The sequence below is a fragment of the Lipotes vexillifer genome, unplaced genomic scaffold, assembly GCF_000442215.2.
Source record: "Lipotes vexillifer unplaced genomic scaffold, Lipotes_vexillifer_v1.1 scaffold153, whole genome shotgun sequence".
In the NCBI taxonomy this organism is placed as follows: Eukaryota; Metazoa; Chordata; class Mammalia; order Artiodactyla; family Lipotidae; genus Lipotes; species Lipotes vexillifer.
Genome location: NW_006774670.1, coordinates 3,543,682 through 3,551,867, shown reverse-complemented (window position 1 = coordinate 3,551,867; position 8,186 = coordinate 3,543,682).

Below are 8,186 nucleotides of genomic sequence, written 5' to 3'. Positions count from 1 at the left end.
GGATGAGGAACAGCACAATGTGTCTTTAGAGGATATTTTTACTAGGTGACTCCTTTTACATCCTATTCTAGTCTCCTTTCTCATGGATGAGCTGTTTCTTCAGTTTCAGTCAGTGCTTTTCAGAGTAGGGACACAGTCACTGCCTTTTGGGTCATGAGTCATGTGTCTTCCTCAATTCCTGGAGGCAGGTTTACCTCCAACATAGCATCAGGGAAGCCCAAATTCTGGCTGAAGATTGCTATTGGTTGTTCGACCTTGAAATGTCATTCAGTAATTCTTGCATTTATTCATTCAACAAATACTTATTGAGCACACTCATGTGCCAGTCACTAAGCCAGGCATTGGTGATTCAATGATGAGCAAAAAAACTACGTCATCTCTGTCCTCAAGGAGCTTGCTGTCTACTCTGTTGGCTTGGTAATTAATCAAACAAATAAGTGGAAACTTTTAAACTGTGGTAAGTGCTATGAGGTTAGGGAAGCCTTCCCTGATAAGTGATGATTGAGATGAAACCTGAAGAGAAGATGGAATTTGGCTAGGTGAAGAGAGAGGTAAAGAACTTCTCAGATAGTGGCAACAGCATGTTCAAAGGCCCTGTGGTAAGAGAAAGCAAGGTGGGGCCTGAGTATGACTGGTGACTGGGGAGGGCATGGACCAAATCATGCAGGGCCTCGTGGTCATGATAGAGATTTTGTATTTATTCTCAAAGCAATGGGAAGCCATTGAAGTGCTTTGGAGGGGGAAAGTGGTAAAGTCATCAGACTTATGTTTTGAAAAGATCACTGGTGGTAGTGTAGGGTAGAGGTAGGTGAGGGCTAAGATGTAAGCATGGAAACAGTCTGATCAGACCATTGGAGTAATCCAGGTGAGAAATGAAGGAAGCACCATCTATGGGGGTGGGTATAGAGAGAGGAGGGTGGGTGCCAGGTATATTTAGAACTCAGTGATGGTTTGAATATGAGAAACGAGCAAATAGAGGTTTCAAGGATGAACAGAGAAAGACTATTTGGAGGGATCAAAGTTATTCCCATTAATATTTTGTGTTCATCTTTTCAGGTTCCTTTGACATTATAATTTTTTGATAGACTGCTCTTGTCTTAAAAAATTAGGGAACTGGGATTTGCTAAGGAGAATTTAGTTTACAGTCAAGTGTAGTTGTTGATCATTATGTTGAGGACATCAGAGCTTTAGTGAGGTGGTTCACTGGGAAGACCAAACATATAGGTTAAATGATAAACATTTCCTACAGAAACTGGCAGTTGGCAAGCATGTCAACTACCTTAATCCCATTCTCACTCGAGGAACTGGTAAATTTCCTCTGGTCCATGTGGCCATAAGTTCCTTTCTGTTGTTGATGGCTGCTTTGGTAATCATAGCTTCCTTCTGAACTATGACAAAGAAACTCTTAATCAAACTAGTCCATCTGTGTTTAAGACTTTCTCCAGTCTTAAAAACACAAATTTCATTTGCAGATTATCTATTTAGGCAGTTAATTTGCCACATTCCCTGTAACATACACCAATTCGTGTAGTGTTGTTTGCTTTCTGAGGAAGGGTAATCCTGGAGAAGTCCCTGGATTAACAGATATTACATTTATTGTGGCCTTTTTATCACCTTAGTTCCAGCCCTGGGGTTGTTAAACAGAACTCTATTTTATTATTTATTATTTATTTTTAAAATTTTATTTTTAGTTTGTCTGTGTTGGGTCTTCGTTGTTGCGTGCGGGCTTTCTCTAGTTGTGGCGAGTGGGGGCTACTCTTTGTTGGCGTGCATGGGCTTCTCATTGTGGTGGCTTCTCTTGTTGCAGAGCACGGGCTCTAGGTGTGCGGGCTTCAGTAGTTGCAGCATGTGGGCTCAGTAGTTGTGGCATGCGGGCTCAGTAGTTGTGGCTCACGGGCTCTAGAGCGCAGGCTCAGTAGTTGTGGTGCACGGGCTTAGTTGCTCCATGGCATGTGGGATCTTCCTGGACCAGGGATAGAACCCATGTCCCCTGCATTGGCAGGTGGATTCTTAACCACTGTGCCACCAGGGAAGTCCCAGAACTCTATTTTATATTTACTCTTCCTGGGACCTCTATATGGATAGTTCACTTGGGAGTAAAGAAAGATTTGCCTGGGAGCTTTATCAAACCTGGATCTCAGAAGACAAAGTGGTCAGGCTGCTTCTTCAGATGGTTCATCTGTACCATTTTTCTAGATTCCACATATATGCTTTAATATATGATATTTGTTTTTCTCTTTCTGACTTACTTCACTCTGTATGACAGTCTCTAGGTCCATCCATGTCTCTACAAATGACCCAATTTCGTTCCTTTTTATGGTTGAGTAATATTCCATTGTATATATGTACCACATCTCCTTTATCCATTCGTCTGTTGATGGGCAGTTAGGTTGCTTCCATGACCTGGCTATTGTAAATAGTGCTGCAGTGAACACTGGGGTGCCTGTGTCTTTTTTTTTTTTTTTGCGGTACGTGGGCCTCTCACTGTTGTGGCCTCTCCCATTGCGGAGCACAGGCTCTGGACGTGCAGGCTCAGCGGCCATGGCTCACGGGCCCAGCTGCTCCACGGCATGTGGGATCTTCCCAGACTGGGGCACAAACCTGTGTCCCCTGCATCGGCAGGCAGACTCTCAACCACTGCGCCACCAGGGAAGCCCTCATGTGTCTTTTTGAATTATGGTTTTCTCTGGGTATATGCCCAGTAGTGGGCTTGCTGGGTCATATGGTAATTCTATTTTTAGTTTTTTTAAGGAACCTCCATACTGTTCTCCATAGTGGCTGTATCAACTTACATTCCCACCAACAGTGCAAGAGGGTTCCCTTTTCTCCACACCCTCTCCAGCGTTTGTTGTTTTCTGATGATGCCCATTCTGACCAGTGTGAGGTGATACCTCATTGTACTTTTGATTTGCATTTCTCTGACAATTAGTGATATTGAGCAGCTTTTTATGTGCCTCTTGTCCATCTGTATGTCTTCTTTGGAAAGATGTCTATTTAGGTCTTCTGCTCATTTTTTGATTGGGTTGTTTGTTTTTTTAATACTGAGCTGCATGAGCTGTTTATATATTTTCGAGATTAATCCTTTGTCTGTTGATTCGTTTGCAAATATTTTCTCCCATTCTGAGGGTTGTCTTTTCGTCTTGTTTATAGTTTCCTTTGCTGTGCAAAAGCTTTTGTGTTTCATTAGGTCCCATTTGTTTACTTTTGTTTTTATTTCCATTTCTCTAGGAGGTGGGTCAAAAAGATCTTGCTGTGATTTATGTCAAAGAGTGTTCTTCCTATGTTTTCCTCTAAGAGTTTTATAGTGTCCAGTCTTACATTTAAGTCTTTAATCCCTTTTTTTAAAATTAATTAATTTATTTATTTTTGGCTGTGTTGGGTCTTCGTTGCTGCACATGGGCTTCCCCTAGTTGCAGAGAGCAGGGTCTGTTCTTCGTTGCAGTGCATGGGCTTCCAATTGTGGTGGCCTCTCTTGATGCAGAGCACAGGCTCTAGGCATGTGGGCTTCAGTAGTTGTGTCTTGTGGGCTCTAGAGCTCAGGCTCAGCAGTTGTGGCACATGGGCCTAGTTGCTCCACAGCATGTGGGATCTTCCCAGACCAGGGATCGAACCTGTGACCCCTGCATTGGCAGGCAGATTCCTAACCACTGCTCAGTTTTCCCAGCACCACTTATTGAAGAGACTGTCTGCTCTTCATTGTATATCCTTACCTCCTTTGTCATAGACTAGTTGACCATAGGTGTGTGGGTTTATGTCTGGGCTTTCTATCTTGTTCCATTGATCTGTATTTCTGTTTCTGTGCCAGTACCATATTGTCTTGATCACTATAGCTTTGTAGTATAGTCTGAAGTCAGGGAGTCTGATTCCTCCAGCTCTATTTATTTCCCTCAAGACTGCTTTGGCTATTTGGGGTCTTTTCTATCTCCATACAAATTTTAAGATTTTTTGTTCTAGTTCTGTAAAAAATGCCATTGGTAATTTGATAAGGATTGCATTGAATCTGCAGATTGCTTTGGGTAGTATAGTCATTTTCACAATATTGATTCTTCCAATCCAAGAACATGGTATATCTCTCCATCCTTTTGTGTCATCTATCTTTTTTTTTTAATGTTGTCTTTTTCTTACTGAATTCTGGCTTGCTGTGTTGGTTATCTATTAATACATAACAAATCATATGAAAATTTAGTGCCTCAAAACAGCAATAATCATGTAAATATTCTCTCTCATGATTCTGGGAGTTTACTGGACTCAGCTGGAAGTTCTCACTTTGGGTCTCTTGTGAGGTTGCTTTCAGATGGTGACCAGGACTGGAATTATCTGAGATCTCGATCATTTACATGTCTGATACCTGGGCTCAAACAACTGGAGACTGGAAAAGCTGGAGCTCCTCAGGTGTCTCTCTATAACTTGATGTAGTTTTGTCTCCTGGTGTCTTTAGTGTAGGGCTTCAGGACTTCCTACATGGTGGCTAGCTCAGAGTTCCAAAAGGCACATGTCCCAAGAGAATGATCCAGGTAGAAGTTGAATCAATTTTTATAGTCTAGCCTCAGAAATGACATAGCATAACTTACACCATTCAATATTAATCAAGGCAGTCACAAAGGCCCACCCAGTTTTAAGAGAGAAAACAGACTCCACCTCTTGACTGGGGGAGTGGCAATTATTTGGAAGAACACATGGGGCTGAAAATATTGTTGTGGCTATTTTTGGAAAATGTAATCTATTGCAGTTTGCCATCTGGCACAATTCACATTCCTCTCATAAGCAAAATATATTACTTCCTTCCTTCCCAAAGATCCCCCAACATCTCATCTCATGACAATATCTGAAGCCTGAAGTCTACAAGACGAGCTCATCATCTTAATCTGGTCCAGATGTGGATAAGGCTCCTCAGGTACAGTTCCTTGAATACCAGACCCCTCCACCCCCATCCGCATCTGAAGACTTGTGAACGAAAGTTACCTGCCCTGCATATTCCCAACATACAACAGTGCAACAGTCATAGGCTAGTTGCATTAAACACTCTTGGTCAAAAAGGGGGGGAAATTGGTGGCACACAATTTTCGCTGGTCTGAATTCTAGCTGGGTACATGTGGGGCTCAGTCCTACTTCCTGGGAATGAATCTCTGTGGCTCTTTATTCCAGCCTCTGGGCTCTCAGTTCCACCCTCTGGATTATCCTTCCTCCTGCAATAAATGTAGCCTGTGTTTGCAGCTGAGTAGTTTTCTCAGCCTTCTTCTTGTCCATAGATGTCTGAAGGTCCCCAAACCTCTTTTTATTGTGTACTGTCTTGGTTCATTTTAGTCCAAGCTGCTACAATTCCTTTAAAAAACGTTATGGATTTCTTACAAATTGTTTTAGAGTCCAAACATTATGCAAAACCATACCTCCAAGTCATTTCAAAACAAGCCCTTGCCTGTCATTGGCTCTGTGTAAATCTGCTCTAAGAGTCAGGCTCCCGGTAAAACTGAACTCCCTGTAAACAAACTGAAGTTCTGAGAAGCCCTATTACTTAAGATCCTCATCGTTAAGGACTATTTGTCAGTTTGCAAGGGTCTATGACATACTACCATAAGGTCTTAACAAAGATACTTCATGACACTCCCTCAGTTTCATCTTTAGACCATTTTTTCATGATCATGCCCTGGGTGTGATCTCTGCCTGAAGCCATTTCTTAATTTTAGCATTTTTTTTTTTCCAACTGGAGAGTCTGGGAATGAGAAATAATTTCATTTTTGAACCCAGTAAGTCCCAGGTCCTTTATAATTACCAGTTTATTTCTCTCCTTACTTAGTTTATCTCTCTACTCACCCATTTTACTGTAGGCAGTGAGAAGAAGCCAGGTGACATGCACAACACTCTGCCTGGAAATTTCCTCAGCTATGTCACCTACTTCGTTAAGTAGATTTTCTATTTCCCAGGCAACCATAGGTTACAGTGTTGTTAAATTTTCCATCACTATATCATAGGGTTCCTTTGCTCCCAGCTTTCCAAACATTTTCCTCACTTGCTTTAAGCTTTCACCAACTGCATACTCAAGGCCCTCATATTTCACAACAGCTTCAAGGCCCATCCAGCTTCTGCCCAATTCCTCCTCCCAAAGGTGCTGTCACATATTTTAGGTTTTGTTATGGCAGCAGCTCACTTCTATGTGCCAGACTTTTCTAGTTATTTATTGCTGCGTAACAAACTACCCTAAAACTTTGTAGTTGAAAATGACAACACTCATTTATTTCGTTTATGCAACTGCAATTTGGACAAGATTCAACAGGAAAGGCTTCTCTGCACCTCCCTCCCCCGCACCCAGCATCAGTTGGGGCAGCTCAACAGTGGGCAGGAACATTTACTCTTGGGTGACTCACTCACATGGCTGGCAAGTTGATGCTGCCTGTTAGCTGGGTTGAGGGGTGGAGGCTTTTGTTCCTACCCAAATGGGCTTCATCATATGGCTTATATTTCTCTACAGCATGGTGGCTGGGTTCCAAGGGTGAATGTCCCTAGACAGGTAGTAACTATGGTTTTTTAATGGAAAAAAAACATAAAAAGTGGAAGTCCCATAGCATTGCTTCTGCCATATTGCATTAGTCAAAATAGTCACAAAGGTCCATCCAGATTCAAGGGAGGGACATAAACTGTCCCTTTTGATGGAACAGTGGCAAAGTTCTGAATGAGCATACGAGATGGGGAATATTATTACAGACATTCTGGAAAATATAATCTGCCACGCTTTCCTTTTCACACTGCTAACAGTATCTTACATTTAATAAAAGCTTTTGATTTTAAGGAAGTCCAATGTACCCACCTCTTCTTTTTCTTTTTTTAATACATTTTTAAAAATTGAAGTATAGTTGATTTACAATATGTTGTGTTAGTTTCAGGAGTACAGCAAAGTGATTCAATTATATATATATATATATATATATGTTTTATATTCAGTTATATATATATTCAATTATATGTATATATGTATATGTATATATTCAGAGTCTTTTCCCTTATAGGTTATTATAAAATATTGCGTATAATTCCCTGTGCTATACAGTAGGTCCTTGTTGGTTATTCCATCTTTCATTTTATGAGTAATTCTTTGTGTGTGGAGAAAAGGTAAACTTCTTACACTGTTGGTGGTAATGTAAACTGGTATAGCCACTATGGAGAACAGTATGGAGATACCTTAAAAAAACCAAAAATAAAGCTACCATATGATCTAGTAATTCCACTGGTGGGCATATATCCGGAGAAAAACATGGTTTAAAAGGTATGTACCCCAATATTCATTGCAGCGCTGTTTACAATAGCCAAGACATGGAAGCAACCTAAATGTCCAGTGACAGATGAATGGATAAAGAAGATGTGGTACATATTTACGATGGAATATTACTCAGCCATAAAAAAGAATGAAATAATGCCATTTGCAGCAACATGGATGGACCTGAAGATTATCATACTAAGTGAAGTAAGTCAGACAGAGAAAGACAAATATCATATGATGTCACTTGTATGTGGAATCTAAAAAAAAATGCAAATGAATTTATTTACAAAACAGAAACGACTCACAGACTTAGAAAACAAACATTGTTACCAAAGGGGAAAGGTGGGCGGGGGGAGGGATAAAGTGGGAGTTTGGGATTGATATATACACACTACTATATGTAAAATAGATAACCAACAAGGACCTACTGTATAGCACAGGGAACTCTGCTCAATATTCTGTAATAACCTAAATGGGAAAAGAGTTTGAGAAAGAATAGTTGCATGTGTATGTATAACTGAATCACTTTGCTGTACACCTGAAACTAACACAACATTGTAAACCAACTACACTCCAATATAAAATAAAAATTGAAAAAAAGAAAGTTTTGCCTGTTGTTTTTTGTCTGTGCAATGTGCAGGATCTTAGTTCCCTGACCAGTGATTGAACCTGCACTCTCTGCAGTGGAAACGTGGAGCTTTAACCACTGGATCTCCAGGGAAGTCCACTTTGCCTGTTTTAAAGTTACATTATTGTACTTAATCCTACAAGGTAGGTATGTGTGGTGTTACGGGCCTTAGCTTTTATAGGAGAGAAAATTGAAGCACAGAGAAGTTAAACACTTACTCAAGGTCTGACTCCAAAGTTCATGCTTTTGTGTCTCATCCTGACTGTCTTGGCACCCGAACATTTAGAGTGAACCCGTATTCCTGCT